We start from the raw sequence: 21,991 nt of genomic DNA on the forward strand, positions 1-21,991 counted from the left end.
TTCTTCTTCTTCTTCTTCTTCTTCTTCTTCTTCTTCTTCTTCTTCTTTCATTTGATTATACTTTATTTGTTACCAGGATGTCTCCTCAGGGAAAGTAGACTTCAGCTTGCTCATCCTGATCCCCAGAGCCAGCATGTTCTGAGGACAGCAGTGATCAGTTCTATCTTTTGAATTCTACTTGTGTGTACACCTCGGTGATGTCATTGTACCTGCCTTCAGGAGACAGGTGATGTGTAATGTGGATCTTCTTTTTCAAAGGGGAACAGGCTGGGGTTGCACTTTATGGCCTCAGAATAGAGCTCTGCAGACTCAAGCTTCAGCTCCCTCCAGCACTTTCTGCTGGGCTTCCAGCATGGCTTTCTCCTGCTCCTGCTGCTTATATAGTGCTGACCTCTCCAGCAGAAGAGCTCTCTGCTCACTTTCCTCAGAAGAATGCTCCTCCCTAGGGCACTGTCTTGGGTGGCTTTTTTTCCAGTTTTTGGATCCTCTTTTTCAATTGATCCTTTATTGCTTGGTCCTTCCTAGGGTCTACCTTCTTCTCTCGTAGAGGTTCCTCTCTCATGGGGATGAGCTCCCAAAAGGACAGCAGTGAAGCTCTCTGGTGGGTGTGTCTGATCTGTGTCTAGCAGGTTCCAGGTATCCAACTCTGAGGCCGCAGAGTTCACACAGAACACAGCAGCACAGTGTTCTGGGATGGTAGAAAGGAATGATAGGTGCTCTAACACTTTAGCCAGTTTACTCAGAGAGCAAGTGAAGTTTGTTTAATTGACTTAATTTAAACAGTCTTGCCATGATGGTGCTAGATGGTTACCTCTGTGATGTACACCGGGAGAGGAAGACTTGCCCTGATGTTGAAAGTGTTTTCAGTCTGCTCACATGGTATAGTTTGAACACTTATGGTATAGATTCAGGAATTAAGAAGAGAAACAGCGGCCTGAAGGTGGCCTGAAAAGCAATGGCTGTCGCTGTGCTGCTGTGTGAAACATGATTTTTGAATGTAAGTGTCTAGTACACTGTCATTATAATATAGCAAATCTACTTTTCTGCAATACGCCACAGTTTCCCTAGGTCTCTAATTCTCTGTCTGCCACAAAGTGCACTGGAAACTGATATTAATATTGATATTAATGCTTCAAGGAGGAAATAAAAAGGAAATTTTTGAAATTTTATGATATAAAATACATAGGCATGTTAAAAACAGCCTCCTCCCAGCACGTATGTCCACATACAAGATCAGGTAACACTCAACATCTTCAAAATGGTTTGTGAATTTTTATTTAAATGTAATAGCCTTTTATTGCAAGATTTGCACACTTATTTTCTAAAATACTTTTGCAGTGCTTGCATGTAGTCTTTTATAACTTGTAACTATATTTAGATCAAATTTAATTGAAAAATATGCGTAAGTGCAAATGAGTAAACTTGGAATAAAATTATCAAGATTATTTTTCATAATTAAGTATAATAACTATTTCTATGGCATGGAAGACGATTTTACTCAAATGACAACAAAGAATATTCTTGAATCCTGGTAATTCGAGGTTTCTGGCATCAAATGTAGATACTGAGTCTGGAAATACCCTCAAGTGCACAAAATCCTTGGGCAGAATAAGAGCGTGTGCTTTGTTATAAGAGACATGATCTACAAACAACTGCCTCTGTGCAATCAAATTCAGGAAAGCTTTCTGTTGGCTTCAGCAGAGGGAGCCAGCCCGATAATGCCAGGTTTCTATCTATCAGTGAGTAAGGAAGACCCAAAATCTTGCCTTTACTATTGTGCCCATGATTCATTTCTCTGGATGACTCCTACTTTATCAGATCAAAGACAAAGCTTTAATGTATTGCTATATCAACTGGAGAGTTGTGATTCATTGGGCGTCAGTAGTACCAAAGGGTCTACATTTTGTGAAACCCTCACATCATTGAATACAGATGCTCCATGAGCCATTCTGAGATGCTTGAACGAAAGTCTTATTTTCTTCATAGATGCTTTAACCTTAACTTTTAGCCATTTTTGAAATGGATAACATAAACTAGAAAATTAATCACATATCTCAATTTGGTCTTATTAACTTTTAGAAAATTAGTTGTTGTCTTTAATGTTATGATACCCTTTCTGTGCTGTTCTTACTGTCTTTATCCCCTCTTCACTGACCATTGTATTCTTTGTAACATATCCATGGTGTCATCAAAATTTGTATGGTGGCAGATTAAAGTTTTAAATGTGACTGTTTTCTTCATTCTTACATCTTGAAATATCACTATTCTAATTTTGCCTTCTCTTCCTTTTCCCCTCTCTCCCCTTACTTCTCTTTCTCCTTCTGTAATGAGGGTAACAGAAGTTGTCTAGGGCATCAACAAGCACATTCCTTGGCATGAACAAAGAATTTAATAACCAAGAAAGACAAGACAAGGTCATAGAGCAAGGTAAAGCAACAGAATTATACAATTTGTGTTGGGGAAATCCAAAGCTAGAAGTCTGCTCCCTAACTTCTGTATTTTATAGAGTCTCTGGGTCTTCCTCTTTCATCTGTTAATCCTTTTCAACTATTGTCTTCCATCCCTCCTAGCTGTTTTCCATTAAAATATTATCCAGGATCAAAACTCTACTATGTGGGGAGATCCCTTCAGTTTTTCTGCCTACCTATATTACTACAACCTTTTTCCAGTGTCCCCCTCTCAGGGGTTCATACTAACTGTTAGCATATGAAGTGATGATTGTCCCAGATACCTTATGCTGAGAGAGGGTGGCATTTAGGGAGCTGCCAGTGAAATGGCAGAGAGGAAATGAATTCCTACCTATGAGGCAGGCTTCTGGATTGATTGTGAGGGCTTGCAGCAAAATTCTGGTCTCAGATTCTGTCTGCAGGATCCATGAACTGATAGACTAAGATCAGAAAGAAGGAGAGGAGGACCTCCCCTATCAGTGGACTTGGGGAGGGGCATGCATGCAGAAAGGGGGGAGGGTGGGCCTGGGAGGGGAGGAGGGAAGGGCTTATGGGGGATACAAAATGAATAAAGTGTAATTAATAAACGTAAAAAAAAAGAACATGGAAACTGAAAAAGTGAAGAGAGGAGTGTTAGAAGCCATTCCAATAAGAACTAATATAGCCCAGTGTGGAGTGAAAATCCTCACGTTGTAACAATCCATTCAGGGATGATTGTGAACAGAGTAAAGGAATACTGTTCATTTAAAACTTAGATGGCTATTTCATTTTGTGTGTGTATGTGTCTTAAATTTTTTTAATTTTATTTCTTCATTCATTCATTCATTCATTCATTCATTCATTCATTCATTCATTTATTACAATTCATTCACTTTGTATCCCCACTGCAGCTCCACCTCTTGTCTTTTCTCAGTCTCACCCACCCTTCCTCTTCTCCCCCCTATGCCCTTTCCCTAGTCCCCTGATAGGGGAGGATCTCTTCCCTTTCTAGCTGACCCTAGCTTATCCATTTCTTAAAGGATAGTCTGAAGGTTTACAGTTGCCAAAAAAATATGCATATACTTTTGCAGAGGCCCTTGCTGGGTTCTCTTCAGATGGAGACTATGTAAAGCGTCACTTTCTGGCCTTAGTGTGATGATCCATTAATCTAGGCCAGCTACCTTAACTTTATAGGTATAGATAAAATGAAAGGATAGAGACCTTCCCAAATGAGACTTAGACAGAGAACATCTCTTTGATTATATTGATGAGAATTAGGCACCCAGGACATAATGTGAAAGCCTCCATATCTCTTATCTCTAGACCATCTTATTTAAGTTCTAAAAGAACTTGGAGCTTGGTTAACCAAGTTGAGTGATGTATGTCACCAGATAATTAATTTCATGGTCATATGGCAAAACCCATGAAATGAAAGGCCTGCCACACAAGGTTTTGAAGGGAGCGAGTCCTAATTTTCATGGGGTGTTCCTCAAGTGTACGAGGGTTATATGTGGCAAAATTTGCCCAAGAAGTTTGAGTTCCATGCATGAGTTTAGTGAGGTGCCTGTTGATTTAGTAACCTGTATATTTTCTACCTTTTCAGAAGATTGGGGATCCCAGGCACAGCAGATATAAAATTATACCCAAGGCCTAGGAGACTTCAGAAGTAACATCAGCCTTGAAGGCTGGTCCATTGTCATTTTGTATATGCTCAGGTATTCCAAACCTAGGAATTATTTCATTTAGAAAATTTTTTATCACTTATTTGGCCATTTTTTATTTGACAAGGAAGGGTTTCAACATAGCCAATGGAAGTGTCCACCTATACAAGTAAAAGATAAATCTTTGCTCTCCACCATCACCCCAGCAGGTGAGTAAAGTCTGTCAATCTTCTCCTGGATGCTTTCCTTGCCTCTGCATCCAGGGAAAAATTACTGTTCAGGGGCAGAGGGGTGATAAACAAATTTTTAATAGTCTGGGTTATGAGGGTGTAGGGACTGTGTAAAGGCAGAGCAGAGCTCATTAACCAGTCACATGTCTTCTACCAACTCCATTTGATTGGTCCATTTTGAACTCCCAGGAATAGGTAGATTATATAGACTACAGCATTCTATCAGGAGTTTGTTTTTCAAGAACCAAGATGATAGTGTTAAGTTCCTTTGACACTTCAGTTTTTAGTGAATATTATTTCTGGTAGGAAAAATAGGTGGGACCTTTTAGATGTATATGAACAAGTGAACTGGTTATAGATCATCCTATAGTCTCCCCATCTGCCCATACTGAAAGTTCTATATTTGCTTCTACTAGGGGCAAGTATAAGTTTCCTCCCAGAGGGCGAATGAGTCTAATCTGGTGCTGGGAGAGACTGTCACTGCACAAAAACAGGAGTCTGGGCAATGAGGAAGGAGCATTGGAAGAGGAGGTATGCTCATTTCCAGCAAAAGTCTCTGTTAAAGCTGATTCAGTGCATGTCCTGATATGCCCTAAAGGTGGTTGTTTTGAGAGGCTGGAGACCTGCAGAAAAGAGCAACACAGAATATCAGATTCCCAAGTACACTAGTAAATTTAGAGTGTGCTGAAAGGATACCTGGAGCTCCTACTGTTGGCCTAGTATTACTGTAGCCTAGAGAATTGGCTACAGGACCCATCAATTTTCAAATTGATGAAGTGGCCTCAAGTCCTTAGGGTACATGAGACACCTTACTCTTCAGTGATTCCCTGGACAGTTGGGACAAGTTCCAGGTGAATGCCAAGTCATATGACTAGCTCTCTTCTTCTTGGGCATTCCCTTTGGAAGTGCTGTGTCTGTTCAGGAGGGAAGCATGTACTGAAGGCTACCTTCTGGATAGCACTTCCCTGGGTAGCTTTCATAATGGCCAATAAGTCAATGTAGCTTTTTTTTTCTCTTTCCTTTTCCTTTCCAGGTGTCAGTTTGGATATACTGACATTGCAACAGCACCAATTTGTCCTCTTGCTTGGTTCAGGCACCAGCCTTTGCAGTTTCTACATAATCTTGGAGTGATTGGGTCAGGACTTTGTCTTTCAGGAGGACTTCCTTCTCCAAGAGTTCTAGTGTTAGATCAACACATTTTTCTAAGAGCCTTCTTTAGTCTCTGGAGAAAGGTAATAGGGAGTTCATTCTTCTTCTTAGCAAATGGCGATCATCTGTGAACAATTAAGAGGCATGATTCTGACTTTCCATAAGCCCTCAGAAATATAATAGGTAAAGTACTTTTTGTCCTAGTGATTTCAGGGGTCACTGAAATCGCAGCATGGATCACTCAGAAGGACAGTCTAGGTTCCTGTGGGAACTTGGGCATGTGAGCCTCAGTTCTGAAATATGTGACAGTCATTATTAACCCCTACTGCCTTTCCAGTTACCCAGGTTTTCACCAAAGTCAAGAGTGGGTCTAATGTTTTAAAGACTGTTTAGAGGTTTAAAAACAGTACATATTGGTCAGGATTCTAAAATGACCTAATTCTGTTTTTACTATCTTTAAATTCTTCTGATGAAAAGGCTCTATGTGTATCTTGAGCCAAGATATAGTGGGCATGGTTATGGGGCTACTGTAGCAGGACAATGCTGTGACAAGCATATATGGTACTGAATGTAAAAGAAATTGAACTTAAGAAACCTCAAAACTTTTCTGTTGAAGGTATTTTCTTTTTTTAAAAGGTAACACCAAAATATGATTTTAATACAAAAATAAAAGCAAGAAAAATGCACAAAAAATAGCCACAACTCCAACCAGTGAGCAGTCAGCCAGCTTTTTACAGACAGATCATTCTGTAAAGCCAAAATCATTTCTCAAATGGATACTTTGCCATTAGTCAAAGCCAACTGATTTAAAATTCAGTGCACTTAGGATCCAGTGTCAGAATAATTCATATAATTATCCTCTTATCTTGTTCAGAGAGATACACATACTAAAATATTTTATTACTAACATAGGGTGAGGTATAATCCACATTATACAGACACTTTTTATTGTTAGGAAATCACAAGTCAACTTAGGTTTGATAAGGCTCCCAGGATAAAAGTCCAGTGTAGTTATCTCCCATACAAACAGCCAATGTTCTTAACCTCTGAGCCATCTCTCCAACCTGAAGGGATTTTCTATAACCCGTGTTTTTCACCCATGCCCTTGTTCCCAGAAAGAATGACTCTGAGACCTTCTAACTATTTACAAAACCTAGGCCAATATAGGTAGACATGTTTCCTGATTGGCTCATAACTAATTTTCTATTTGTTCTATTCTAAGTTTTGCCATGTCGCCAGTTACCTGTGCTCAAGTTTCATGTATCTGTCCTCCTCAGTGTCCCTAATCTCCTTGTCACTTCACTCTATCATTCAACCTCTCTCTAACAGAAATCCTCCCTCCTATTTTCTGCCTCAGCTATAAGACAATCAGTTGTTTATTGACAGGTAAAACATCCATAAAGTAGATAAAAGATTATACCTACACTTCTTTTTCTATTTTATGGAATTTATCCAATTAAAGAATAATGTAAGTAAGGATCCCTTGAGGTGTCCATTTTGATTGTTTGTTTGTTTGTTTGTTTGTTGTCACCCAAGGATACAGTAGAGCTATACTTCCTGAATAAAGAAAATCTGGTTTTGCGTGTGAGGGTTTCTCAATATATATTTTTTTCCAGTGTTTGAGAAAGTAGCTAAGTACCAACTTCATAGGAAGTTGAAGGATAAAAGATAGATACATCATCAGTCAGGGTTGCCCTTTCCCCACCCTTATTCTCAGTCCACCTAGTCAGGACTAGTCTGACCCAGGAAAAAGGTCGAACTAAGAGGGACTTCCTTACCTTACCCACAGCTCAGTACCTTGTTATGTTCCAATTTATTTCTATACTCCATACAAGCTCTGAGAGGAGCCATAATATCCATTTACCAAATACGTTTTAGCAGCTGCTTTGTTTCAGCATAATTCATCCAAGTTCACAGAGCTGGGAACAACCAGGTGCAGAAATAAGGCCAGAAGGTTCCAAATTGATGTTCTAGTGGGAGCCCATTCAACAGCAGATATTTATTTTATTGATGGCTCATCCAATGGTATATGAGGGATTCATGGTCCAGATACTCATACAGACAAAACTGAAAAAGGAGATATCATGCTTATCATTAGAAGTTAACTCAGTCTACCTAGGACCATGTTAAGGTCCTATGCACCAAGGGAGATAATATCCTATTGCCCTAAATTAGCTGAGAATCTCTTTCTGCCAATGCTATCTGCTTTGATCTGTGCATCTGTGGTGAGTGCCTCTGAGAAAATGTATTAGCCTTATGTTCCTCATCTTCCTTTGCTTCAAATTACAGACTGGATGGATCCAGTTCCTATTGTTTTTCCTAAAGACTGGGTTTATGACTGGACTTTGGCTGTAGGCTTAGATTTTTCACCAAGCCTACTTTATTTAGGGTTCCTCAATGCTTCTCTCTCCCTTCTATCCTCTGACCAGAGGTAGGGGAGATAAGAAGGTTATTAGGTAAAGTGGGTTGTAGACCTTTTTGGAAGTAGTTTTTTGGAATGAGTCCTCTCTTTGTTGACTGGATACCAGCAGTCAAGTCCAAAGGCCAACACCAAGTGGCAACAAGAATCAGTCCAATTCAGAAGATCAGGACAAGTCGCCAAAAATGGCAAGACTTGATTGGATTGCCCCAAGAAGTTTTCTGGAACATTTCTCTGGGCAAAATGAAGTGTCAAAGCATGAAGATCAGCACAGTGATGTTGATCCAAAAAGTGATGTTTCACTGTCTATGGACTTCTATAGATCTCCTCTCCTCAGAGTCCACCCATGGATGATCTCAGCTGGCCAAAGTCATGCCCCTCACATGAGAGAAAGCACAGCAAAACATCATATGCCCTCTCATAAGCCAGCCTCTTGCAAATCATCACATGACTCAACTGAGTCTTGAAAAAAACCAGAAACTTCCATTTTACTTGGCATAGTAATAAACTCATTCACTTATCTGAAGAAATGACTGTATTTAATCCTCTCTTGGAATTTGAATTACTTCCTATTTGCATTGGACATCATAACATTTGTTTTCCTGTTAAAGGACAAAAATTGGGCTTACATTCTACAAGATACCAGAACTACTCATAATGTATCTTTTTCAAGCTATTCTCTAGATTATTCTCACTAATATAATAATGTAACCAATAGTACTGGACATAAATTGAATCCCTGTTCTTGATGACAGAGTATTACACACAATATATCAAATGACAATTACATTTATTTACAATATCTCAAATCAAAACCATTCTGGATATATTGCATTTAAAAAAATAAAAGGAAAGACATGTTGGAACACAGCCCAAAACTGGAGTTCTGAGTGTTTGTGAGAAAATGCAAAGAAAACAAAATAAAAGTCTTGTGACCTCAGGTTCTTTAAAAACAAACAAACAAGCAAACAAAAAACAAAAAGAATAGCTCTTAGATTATGCTTCAGTGTCTATTCCAGATATAGCAGATAGGAAGAAAATGTCTTCATATTACTCATTACAGCTGTATATTGTCATTTGTTTATATGCCTAAATGAAAAACATGTTCTTGACTCATGTGGCTTGCCTACGTGTGTGGCTTGCCCATGCGATTCTACACTTTACTCATGTGACTTGTCATAACTCTCAAAGAATAAATTTTCTGGTTCTCTGAATAAAGTTGGCAATTGCATAAAACTTTAGTCCACATCATTATTCTGCTTTATGATCCTAGATTCCACTTTATGATCCTATGATTCCACTTCCTCTAGAGCAGTGACATGCATAACATTATATGTTATATAATTGAAATTATGTACCCCTTGGCCAACATTTCTTTGCCCTTTCCCACCACAGAAGGGAATATATCTTTTAATACATAAAAATACATTTTAGCTTGCATCCAAAGATGATTGGCACAGAACCTTGTTCTCAGAGGATGCATGTTCTGTGCCAAGTGATTGAAATCAAAGAATTATAGTGTATAACATAGGTTTCAGCAGCATGGCTGCTAAAGATATCCATGATCATGAGACCATGGCTTAACTCATTTCTGCAACCACTTTTTTAACTTATGTATAATTCTTCTTTGACATAAATTTAAATGTGACTCAGTGATTTGAGAGCTCCCTTCATCCTTTTCCTTCATCAACTATGCATCACTCTCCAACTTCCTCTGAACAAAATTCATCAGTCTGTCTCTGAACCTTACAAATGCTCAGAGCATATCTCTGTGTAGCCACCATTCTGCAGTAGTTCTCTCATTGGGATTTGACATCTTGAAAAGCAAAGTTCAAATACTCTGTGTTTTTGAAGAAGCACTGGCCCTCAAAGGATATTCTTAGACACCTCTAAGACTATGCTGAACAACAGAACTATCTTTCACAGGCTACTCTGAATCTTTTGTGTCTAACCACATGTCCAGCTATCTTTCCATCTTTCTATTATGACAGAATGACTTTGAATTAAGGAGGAGTGGAGTAGAAGTTTTGGTTTCTTTAAAAACTCAGTTATGTTATGTAAACACGTTTTCATTTTAATCCCAAGTGTGGGACTTTAGTTTATCCTTTAGCTTGTCCACAGCTGATGATTGCTTCATGTGGGAGCATGGTCTTTGCCAGCTGGAGTTAGCTGAATTCTGAGGACTCTGAGGGATATAAATATGACAGTCCAGAGGGAGAATGCATGGCAGTTTGGAAGAGACGGATGGAGAAAACTCTTTGATAATGCTTCGAAGAAAAAAGACTGCTTGCTGCATTTGCTCATTTGCTGGTTGCCTGACTGCTGGATGTCTGCTGGAGCCAGAGTTGAACGGTTCTTGAGTCAGGAGTGAGGATTAATATTATTTAAATAAACACACAGCACACAGGAAACTTTTTTAAAGGTCCAGATTCGACAGCCACAGCAAAAGTCAGGCTGCTGCAGTAAGCAATGCAAGCAGCAAGTCTCCCGTCTCTGCCTCCAACCCTCTGTTTCCTAACATTTAGATTTCCCACATTATACTTGCTTTTTGTGAAATCTTAGGTCTGGTTCATGCTCCACGTCCTCCAAGCTCTCTCCTCCAGCTCACCTCTCCTCGTGCTCTCTCCTGTGCTTTCTAGCTCCTCCCCTCTTTCCTGTCCTCTGGCTCCTCCCATTGCACAACATTGTATCTAGTTGCTTTATTTGTGTCCTGTTTACACAAGAGTCAGCCTTCTTCTGCAGTAACTGTCCGCCTGTCTTTTTATTGTAGAGTTTCTAAGGCAGAGTAGAAACATCTCAGAACAATGGTTTAAATTCAAGGAGGAGCCTGAGGAAGAGGTGTGATCCTCACAAGCTATCCTACCTGCTGTCACAAACAAAAGGAGATGGACTTGCAAATTCTACCCTGCCTTTAGAGAAGGTCCGGTAAAAGCAGTCTCTCAGCTGAGATTTAAATATCAAAGCAGCTGCCAGAAGCACCGCTCCGGACAAATGTCCTGACAATTAAGACTGTCAATGCTTCAAAAAGAACCCTACCCAGCCTAAAAAAGAGGTCTATGGTCCCTTTCCCTTCTAACCTTTCTCTCATACCTAGGGTTGGGAGTTTGGAAGGGAGGTAGAGGCATTAAGGAACCCCAAATAAAATTGAGGTTAAGAATAGTGCTTACAGAGGAACAACAAATAGACTTCTTGTAGGAGAGCCATGGAAATAATTTCTCTTTTGGAGAAAATCAAGGAATATTGCTCACTACCTATCTCCAGAACTCTTCAAGCCTCCTGCGTCAGCATGAGGTTGGCTGGTTACTAGGTTTTGAGGTAAATGGGGTGTTTGAGCTGTAAGGTTGTACTTGCATTCTATCTTCTTAAATCCAACAGCAAGAACAGGGATCCAAACTATATCCAGTACTATTGATTGCATTATTGTATTGATCAGAAAAATCTAGAGAATAGTTTGAGAAAAGACACATATGGTTAGTAGTTCTGGTATCTTGTAGAATGCAAGCCCATTTTTAGCCTATAGCAGGAACACGTTTGTTATGATGTCCAATGCAAATGGGAAGTAATTCAAATCCCATGAAAAAATTAAATGCAGTCCCTTCTTCAGATGAGTGAATGAGTTTATTACATTGCCAAGGTCCAGTCATAAACCCACAGTCATTAGTAAAAATAATCAGGTATTACATTTCAGATACTACAAGAGATTAAATGAAATCAATATCCAGTACTGACCAGAAACCAATTCACTGAACCAAACTACCCCAGAACACTTAATAAATGAGGTACAAAGCCTCATCTTTGACATAGCATTTTTCTTCAGATAATTTTAATATAAACTAAGATTTATTTGTTTTTTCTCATGAGACATTAAAGTTCTCTTCGTTAGAACATTTCATCTCTTTATATCACAGGAATAAACAACATTAGAAATACATAAATCTGAACTCAAGCATTCTGATCATGGCTTAGTGTAAAAAGAAAAAATATTTTTCCTTCTTAGTAGTAAGGAAATTCTAATTCTGTCACACATGCAATTGTCTCCTAGGAGACTCTGTATACATTGTAACCATGGAGACTAACTTAGTGGTCCTCTCTGCTTCAAAGAAGCAGCATGGATCATTTGTGGTGTCAATGGCTAGAAACATGAGGGCATAGTCTATACATTGTATAGTACATTCCAAATTGTTCGGTGGCATCTTAGGGGGAAAATTTAATAGATTGTGATTTCCAAACCCCTCTTGGACTAAAATTATATGAGAATAGTCAGAAACAAGGAGAATGAGCAGACTATATCAGTCCCTAGAAGAAGATAAACCACACCCTCCAAGACATGGGAAGATGTCTACAGGACTTAGCCAGGAGCCTTCTGTCCATATGACTCCTCTTCCCTAAATCATTCCAAAGGCCAAAGAGGACCTTGACAATGCAAATGCATTAGTGTTGTGTGGAAGAGAATTTTAGAGCATCTGTTTTTCATTTACATTCTGTTTTTCACTTACATTTTATGTCAAAACATACTTCTGACATAAAACACAATTGCCATCAAAACAATTTAAATCACACTGATTACTTTAACTGTTTAGTGAATATTTCCCTTTGCAGAACCAAACAGCATAGCATCATGTTATCCCAGGAGCCAAGGCTGACTGACAACTAGGACAATTGGGCAGAATGCTACCCAATGTGTTTGTTTGCCTTTTAGAGACTCACAACACATCCTCAAAGAGCCTTCAGTAGGGGTCCATTTCTCACTTCTTATAACATGGTGTTTCTCATAGAAGGCCATGAGCCAACAATAAAATGGTGTCTATTCACCAGGGCAACCATTAGAAAAAAAAAAAAGTCATGTGTATGTGTGTGTGTGTGTGTGTGTGTGTGTGTGTGTGTGTGTGTGTATGCATTCTTCCAGACTAAGACAAGGTTTTGAGAGGTAGAGTTGTAGAACAAAGAATAATACAGAAGAGAGGTCAGACAGTAGGAAGAAATGAAGTGACTAGAATACTTGATGCTTGTATAAAGTAAGAATAAACAGGCACATATGTTCTATGTACTGTCACCCTGACTCCATTTATATCCTCTGAAGTTGAGAAGGGTAGGGCAATAGTTATAGTGTACAAAGAGAGCAGGCAGGCTCTGGAAGCATGGGCCTCTGCTGAAGTTATACCAGGAGAAATAGGCCCCTGAACGCTGATTGCCACATCTAAAAAACGTGGTGTGACATTCCTTTCACAAAAACATCCACATGACTATCTTTTACTAACAGTCATTTAGCATTTACTTAGGTAAAAGATATAAACCGTAGATCTTAGCCTAAGGGGTGCTCCTTCAGAACATCAACAGGAAAAACTTGTTACAGTGAAGCTAAGTTGAAGACTAAAAAGCAAAACTCTTGGAGATCTCTTCCAGGAGGAAGAGAACCAAACAATAGTGGCCTCATTGAAACTTATTTTTCAGACAATTGAGTGAAACGGGAACATCATTTACAGAAGGGGTCACTGGAGACTGCTGCTTTAATTATTTCTTCTATTTTGCTTTTTTTTTTTTTTTTATAAGCACAAGTAGTGCCCTGTTCCTGCTGCCTCTCTTATGCCATTGTTGCCATGGTAACAAATGTGCTTTAATGGCAGAGAGGCACAGAAAGATTAAAATGAAGTAATAAAAGTAAAGGGGATAAAATAGCATTGGGCTGAGTGAGTTTTATGTGAAGTGCTATTGATTTTATTAACATAGGTTAATGCCATATCGAGTTCATGTTTAGCTCCTGGTGAGATGCACAAACTGAAGATCATGTCTTCCAATAAGATGTTATTTAAGTTTTTCCCCCTAGAGGCTTCAACTTCCCAAAGTAATGACTGTTTATTTAATTTTCTTGAATGAAGAAACTACAAGTTTAGAATATTTCTTCCCTTTAAATTTTCAATAAATAGGCATAAAATAAAACCAAACTTAATCCTATCATTGACGCATGCTGATTAGATATGTCTGTCTGGAAGTGATAGAGTCTGAGGGAAATTTTAAACGAAGCAAAAAAAAAAGTATCAAAAATAAATTTCAGCATAGCCAATAGCAGAGAGGTGTAAAAGGAATCCAAAATAAGCTCTTGGAGGGGAACATAAAAAGAATAAAACAGGAGGAGAGGAGGACGTGAGAGAAGACACTGATGGGGAGGAAAAGTCTCTCAACAGTGCTGAGCGGAATGCTCACAAGTCACCCACTGAGGACCTGCTGCAGGTCAGTAGGGCACATGATTCCCCCAGTAAGCACAAAGGAAGCAAAAACAGTCTGCAGGTGCCTCTGCACTTGACAGATACAATGCATAAGGAGAGGGCAGCATGCTATCTTCTTTTGACTCTGCATTAACGCATTATGTATTTTAATCAAATGTGACGTTTTATATGTTTATACATCATGTAATTATCAAATCGGTGGAACCGAAAAAATTTTCTTCATCATGAACATATGTCATTCTTTTCTTGGAGTCAGCACACTCCCGATTCCCTCTTCTGACTATTTAGAAATACACTGCTGTTAGAAATACATCATTGCTATCTAAAGTTACTCAATTGTGTAATAGAGCACCAGGACATCGTTCTCCTGTCTAATTATAACTTAGTATCCATTCACCAAATTTTTTCATGTCTTTCCCTTACCCTCCTTAGCCTTCTATGATATCAAATTTTATCTTTCACATATGGTTGAGATCAAACTGTTTGTCTTTCTGTGTTTGACTTACTGCATTTAACCTAATGTCCTCCAGGCCTATCCATGTTGGAACAAATGACAAGACTTGGCTTTCATGGAAGAGTAATTCTCCTTGAGAGTATAGGTCATGTTTTCTTATGAATTCTTCCATGGATTGAAATATAGGTTGAGAAAATGTATCTTGGCTATTGTGTATAGTGAGAAATCACCTCAGCCAAATTAGAGGGGTTAGCCTCCAAGATGAAAAATAATGGATAATGATCAAAATACAGAGAAAAGGGAACACTCATACTTTATAATAGATATACAAACTATTGTAGTCATTTTATGATAGTAGAAAAGTTCTTCAAAACAGTAAGACTAGACTGCTTTTTGATGTGCTAGATATACTCTGTACTTCCTGGACATGTATCTACAGGAACAGTAATTTAAAGAGACACTCCCACTCCCATGCTCATTGCATCATTATTCTCCACATCCAAGATATGGAATAAACACATTGTTTATGAATGTGTTTATTCATTCTGGAATGAACACATTGTTCTTAACTCTGAGCACAGCATTCCATGGCTACTGCAAACACAACTTGGTATGGCTCTACTTTATAGCTAAAAGGGTTGATGACAAAAATCTCAGTTTTGAAATTAGGAAAAAGAAATACCTTGCCAGACTTTCCACCCCTGCTATGATCACTGTATTTCTAACTATATAATGCTAATGATTCTTGTTTTATTTAGCATCTAAACTACACCACCAATGATACAAGCATTACATGAACACTGCATAATCCTGTCTTTTACTTTAAATGAAGAAAACAAATGAGGGAAACATTATAGGTTCTAGTTTTCTTTTTCTCTTTCCCTCTCCTCTCTCTCTCTCTCTCTCTCTCTCTCTCTCTCTCTCTCTCTTATTGGTTCTGTGTGAATTTCACATCTTGTGCCCTAATCCCATTCATCTCCCCATCACTTTATAACTTCCTTCTGATCTTACAATCTCCTCCCACAAAAAAAAAAAAAAATACAGAATAAAAATAAAAACAAACAAAAAAAGAAACATCTCATTATGGAAGCTGTAGTGTGTCACAGTGTGTTCCACAGTATACCCTTTTCTCCACTTCTTTACTTGCAAGTATTCATTGCAATGAGTCAGTGGTTTGGTTCAAGAACTCTAGCTTCTGCTATACTATCATTACTGGCTCCTCACTGGGCCCAGATGAGGTGCAGAGTCCACTCTCTCAAGTGCTGCAGCCAGTGAGGGGCAGAGCCAGCTTTTCCATTCTTATGCCGCTGGGGCCAATTCTCCTGCCTGCCACAGGTGGCAAGGGGCAAGGAGAAGGGAAGGCATCTCTGTCTTGCCCATGCCACCAAATGGGATTCTAGCCAGCTCTTCCTCATTCATGCCCATGGGGCTGTGTTACTTATACCCCTGCCACAAGGGACAGCCCAACTTTGCTACCCAGGCACTGTTCATGGCCTCCTCTCCCAAGTGCTGTAGCCATTGAGGGGCAGGGTCTGCTCTCTTGCTCTTAATAGCCTGTGGACATCTCTCCTACCTACCACATCATCAGGGAGGAGGGCATCTCTCCCTCTCCCATGCCCTGCCCCCAGTGTAGACAAGTTGCAGGGTCAGCTTTCCTACACTCAAACCCTCTGGTTGGTTCACTGTACCCCCACCAGGGTCAGGCTCTACTGTGCTTCCCAGGTGAGCTGCAGGGAGCACTCTCCTTAGTGCCTCAGCAGGTGAGAGGCAGGGCCTGCTTTCCTGCTCTCATGAGCTCAGAACCATTTCTCCAGCTTGCTGCAGGTGGTGAGGGGTGAGAGAGTGGAAGACACCTCTTTCTTGACCATGCTAAGACATAGTAGATAAGTGTGGCAGGGTCAGCTCACCTGCAACTTCCATGATGAGGGCCAGCTCTACTGTACTTCCTGGGTGAGATGTCAGGCCAGCTCTCCTGCTCTCACACCTTTGGGGTCAACTCTTCCAAGATGCCCAAGGCAGGGGTTGAGGTCAGCTGTGGACAGCCCTCAGAAATCAGCATGGCCCCAGATAGCAGCCCAGACTAGGAACATCCACCTGGCCTTTGGTGGTAACAGGACCCTGCTGTTGCAAGGGTCATGAACCTAGACATGGACCTCAGTGGTTGCATTGGCCAGGACCTCACCATGGACTTAGGTGACATCACTGGCTACTTACATTAGGCTGTTCCTTATTACCATCAAATCTCCAGTTCTGCCTCTCTTCATTGTACACACAATGTTCCCCTTCTCTTTTGCTACCACCTCTCCACCACCTACTTGCTCATCATAGTGGCATCTGGGGCTTCTGGGTGTCTGGGGTCATTTCAGGAGTGGTCTCAGGAGTCCAATGCCCTGCCTATGCTATGTGGGTGGATGCTATTTTTTTCCACTTACAGATGAGCATATTTGGCTCAGATGCTTTTAGTAACATTTTAATTGTCAATTAATTTGGCTTTTCCAGTCCTTCTCTGCCTCTCTTCATTGTGTCCATATCATTCCGCTTCTCTTTCTCTTCCATCACACTACCACTTACTTGTTCATCGCCATGTACTCCAGAATTAAGCCTGATAGCACCAATAAAGCCAGGGTTTGTGTTGAGGAAGCACTGGACTCCAGGACTTGAACCTAGGTATATCTCAAGGCTTTGGTTTTGAAAACCAGGACCTGAGGCCCACCCATAACTACACTGTGTGGGTGAGTGAAAAACACCAAGAGGTCTGCCCTGCCTCCCTCTGAGCTCTGCAGCTGTGAAGAACAGAACTTGTGCTTATCCAGCTGACTGAGTGTGGCCTAGAGCCACATGGGCCAATTGTGACATAGATTCTTCCCCTGATTATTTTCAAGCTGCTGGAAACTCAAGTTTTCCAGCCTTGCTCCAACCTCTTCCTCCTCTCAGTGGGGTTTCTGGCTCCTTCCCTGGGAAACTCCTTGCTCTTTACCACAGTGTCTTTTATGCCTTCTGCACAGAAAGGCAAGAGCAGGCAGGTGTGCTCCCTAACAAATCAACAAATCATAGACTGCAGGAGGTTAAAGGTCAAAATGAACCACAGTGAAAACTAATTATCAATCTCTCAAAATACTGTAGGAAGAAACTCCTTAGGTGAACATCCAAGGAGAAAATATCTGTCAGGAAAGAAGAACATTCCATGTGGCTTTTTAAAAGCTCTTCTCATTTATGCAGGCTGTGAGAAAAGCTGCTTTCCTCCAACAAGCGAACAGACAGTTCTCCAGACTCACTGCAGAAACTGAGCTGAGCATTTTATAGATAAAGTGACCCCCATGGCACAGCATAGAACTGTACTCATGCTTGTGACTGCACACCCACGCTGGGTAATGTACAAGGAACATGATTTATTCCACCCATAGTTCTAGAGGCTGGGCCTAGGGTCTAAGGCCTACATCTAGTTCAGAGGTAGCACAGAATATCTCATGTCGACAATGGTATATGACAAAGCAAACCCAGCATGACCTTTATAAAGCAGCTATTCTTGATAACCCTCATTAATTCATTAATGCATTGTGTTAGATAGCATTATATCAACTTGACACAAGCTAAAGACATATGAGAGGAGGGAACCTCAATTAAGAAAATACCTCTAAAACTTCATTGAGGTCCAGTCAGAGTGAACACTTATCATTCTTTCTTTAAGACTGCATCCTACAGCAGGATATGAAAATATGATTCTTTATTTTATAGATTCAGTTAAGCTACCCAACTTGTCCAAAATAACAGTCAGTAAGCAGAAGAGTATGAATTCCAACCCATGTCTCCTGTTTTGTAGTAGTCTGCCGAAGTATATGGCTAGACTTGTAATTAGCACAGAGTGCAAAAGAAGAAAATTCCTTGGGGGAGTTACTGTAATGAGTGGGTGAGAATGATTTGTTATTAGCATATCAGTGATCTCTAAGTAAATTGGTGCTTGTTCCTGCTAAAGGGCCTTAAAACAAAGTTCTGCTAGGTCTGACTCCAGGTTCAGCCTTTATGTAAAGAACATCTAAGGTTACTTGTGTTTCACCTTCTGAGTCATCTCAGGCCCTGCTGTGGAGGTAAGAACTAATTAGATTTGACTATTTGTATTTCATCCAACCTGAAGCAAATGAAACATTAATTACCACCTTTTTTCTATACTATCAGTTTGATTAATTTGCAGCTGTTTTCCTGGTGAGTAGAAAGCTTCCTGTTGTGTCTTCCAGCCTATACTGAGGGGGTGGAAGCTACTCTAAACCAGTTCTGGAAGGCTGTGGATCACTGAGTTTGAAAACAGGGTTAATAAGAATCCCTACTTCTTGATACTTCCAGGAAGACAAAGCTTATATATGGAGCAGTCTCCATAAATGTTTCCTGTCACCATTAATTAATATTGAAAATGCCATACAGGTTACATCCAATACAAGGTTTGATGTACATGGCTGCTGAGGAGCAAATGTTTGTGTCCTGGGGCTATTGAAATAGCTCAGCAGGTAAAAGCACTTAGAGTCATTCCTAAGGATTCAAATCCATTCCTCAGGACCCAGAGTAAAAGGAAAGAACTGATCCCCACAAGTTTTCCTTTTTTCCTCTGACCTCTACATGCATGTGTATGGGTAATAAAATAATACATAACTAAATTTAAAAATGTGTGCACCGCAGAATTCATACATGAAAACTGTAATTCATGCAAGCCTTTGATTGATGATTAATTTATGTGAATTGATCCTTTACTAATGAGTTTGAGGTTCTTATAAGAGAAAGGAGATAATGTGCTTCTCATTCTGTTCTTTACCATACCTTAGATGCAATGAAAAAACAGTTGTCCACAAGCCAGAGAAAGTCACTGACCAACACTGCACCTACTGCTTCCTTATTTTGATTTTTTTTTCTAGCCTCCTAAACTCTGAAATTTGAGTATCTGTGAACACATTGCAGTCTGATGTAATGACGCAGAAGTCTAAACTGTCCAGAGCAGGAATAAATAGGAAAAATGGAGGAAGGCAGGAAGGAGGTGGAGGAAGGGAAGACAACAGAGCAGAGTAAAAATTATCTATAAATAAGTCCTTCCTGGGAAGGTTTTAGTTGTGCTCTAAGAGCCCTGTCCTTTAGGGTTATTGCTTACTGTATGGGGTCATCATAAAGAATCCTTCGTTTTCCAGAGTATCATCCAGCCTACCTAGGTTGAGCTCTCCCCAGCAAGATCAGGCTGGCAGCCACTTAAGACATCCTGGAAACAGGCTCAGGCTGGCCACTGTCGTCTCTGGGAAGGCCAGCCCTGCATCTATGAATCACCAGCAGGCTTCATGCTGGCACCGAAGCTGTATAATCTGGATAACAATAACATTAAGAAGGAAAAATATATCCTTGGAATGATGCCAGTGATCAGGGTGCTATAATTAAAAGCAAATCTAATACTGGCAACAAAGTAGGTCAGTCATCTTGATGCAGTCTTTGATGAGAATGGAAAACAAAAATCAAAAAGGTAAATCAAAAAGTGTCTGTGAACATGTGAGCAATAAATTATTGGTAATCTGCATATTCATGTCTCAGTAGACTGTTGACTATTACCAGGGAACTCACCAATGAGCTTCAGCTCAGACCATATTCTATAAATGTAGAATTCTGTAAGATAGGACATTCTGTTCCAGTTCTTATTCAATACTGTCTGATTAAGAAACAAACACATGAATCAAACAAGACAAGCTCACCTCTTCCTTTGTGTAGAGCCAGAATATATTATCAAAGAGAGTGAAGGATGGGTCGCCTCTGCCTCCATCCAATCTGCAGAAGTCTTAGCTCCTTTGGAAACTCACTTACATGTGTCTTACACCTTTTCCTCTAGTAGGTATAAGAAAGGTGCTCACTGAGATCTGTAACATACACACATACACACACACGTTTAATCTATGATAAGTCAGTTGTGAAAATTGGAAAAGATAAGCTATTTAAGCTGTCAATTGAACCAGAAAATGCTGTTATTTTACAACCTGTGGTGATTTGAAAATGAAATGTTCCCAATAGACTCAAGTGTTTGAACACTTGCTCTTCAGTTGATGACAGTTTTTGGAAATGTTATATAATGTTTAGGAGGTGAAGCCTTGATGGACTAAGTTTGTCATTGTGGTAGTTTGGGAAGTTTATGTGCTCAGTATTCTAGTTTGCTCTTGTTGCTTCCTGCATGTAGATGGAAATGTTATACTTTATTACAGCAACAGAAAATTAACTAATACATAACCTCTTTACATTAATTGTTTTTTTAGGTGGATAGTTCTGCCTAGTGGTTAGATATGGACCTAAACAGACAGGATTATAATCCCAGACCTATGTCCTCTCTGCCTAATGAAATTTGGGCAAGTTCCTGCAATGTATAGATTAACAGTAAATTAAATGAGAGAAGAAAATCAGAAAGAAGCTATGAGCTTGAAAGGGAATACAGGAAGCTCAGATGCGCCTGCCAGGTCCCCAGACTCAGATCCATTTGATCATCTTTTCCTCTTCACCTCTGTCCTGCCTATTTATGAAAATGATGTCACTGCCATGAGAATTCCTCCCATAGTGTTCTGAAGCATTTTGCTGAGTAACAAATGCCCTTCTCTATGTCTGGTGAGACCTTTCTACTTAAAATTTCATCCTCTGTGTATCATTTATTAAGAGAACCTCTGCTTCTCTATGTCTGCATGAGTGTGGAGAGATAGAAAGTGGGGTGAGGAACAAATGTGGCTCAAGTTTTCTAAGCTCAATTGGTAATTAGAGAGAAGAAAACAAACAGCCAACTACATTATAAATGTGCCCCAAAGAGATAATTTTATAAAGATAATTATATGAGGGTTGTCCATGCTCATCATCCTGAAGGTTTTGGTTGCTGCTTCAAATGATGAGATGTGCTAAATCTGGAAGCCAGCAGAGGGACCGAATGCCCTGACCAGGCTAAGGGTGCTGTGGGCTGGTGGCTATGGGTAGAGGCATAAAAAACTGAGGGGAAGACTCAGCTCTTGGTAGTTGCGTGATTAATATTCTTTCTGGGCTTTTCCCTTTAAAATATGTGTATTAATTTTATTGTCATGTGTTTGTATATCTGGAGGTGGGGGACACATGAGTGCATGTGCCTGTGAAGGCCATAAGAGAGTGTCAGTTCTCCTGGAGCTGCTACTGGAATGTCAAGTACAGGCTCTCCAACCACTCAACCATCAACCAATGACTGAAGTTTTGCTCTTCAACTTAATGTGGTGACTATAATATATATTTACTCTTATGAGTTGTACCCCTAAGCATACATTACTGAGGGTGTTATTAAGGAAGTGCGCTCTCAAGGGCTCTGTAAGGAAGAGGAAACAGAGCAGGAAAAATAAATGTATTACTTCTGCTGTTTGTCATTATAATCCTGAAGACAATAAAAATAAAAGATATATATTGTGGCTC

The 21,991-nt window shown here is 39.8% G+C and overlaps 1 pseudogene; it reads right to left on the bottom strand.

Annotated features, from left to right (window-relative positions):
* Positions 1-160: 160 nt before the first annotated feature.
* LOC129676974 (39S ribosomal protein L40, mitochondrial-like) lies at positions 161-2,158 on the bottom strand (annotated as a pseudogene).
* Positions 2,159-21,991: the final 19,833 nt, after the last annotated feature.

Source organism: Psammomys obesus, unplaced genomic scaffold (assembly GCF_907164565.1).
Source record: "Psammomys obesus unplaced genomic scaffold, mPsaObe1.curated_primary_1811, whole genome shotgun sequence".
Classification (NCBI taxonomy): domain Eukaryota; kingdom Metazoa; phylum Chordata; class Mammalia; order Rodentia; family Muridae; genus Psammomys; species Psammomys obesus.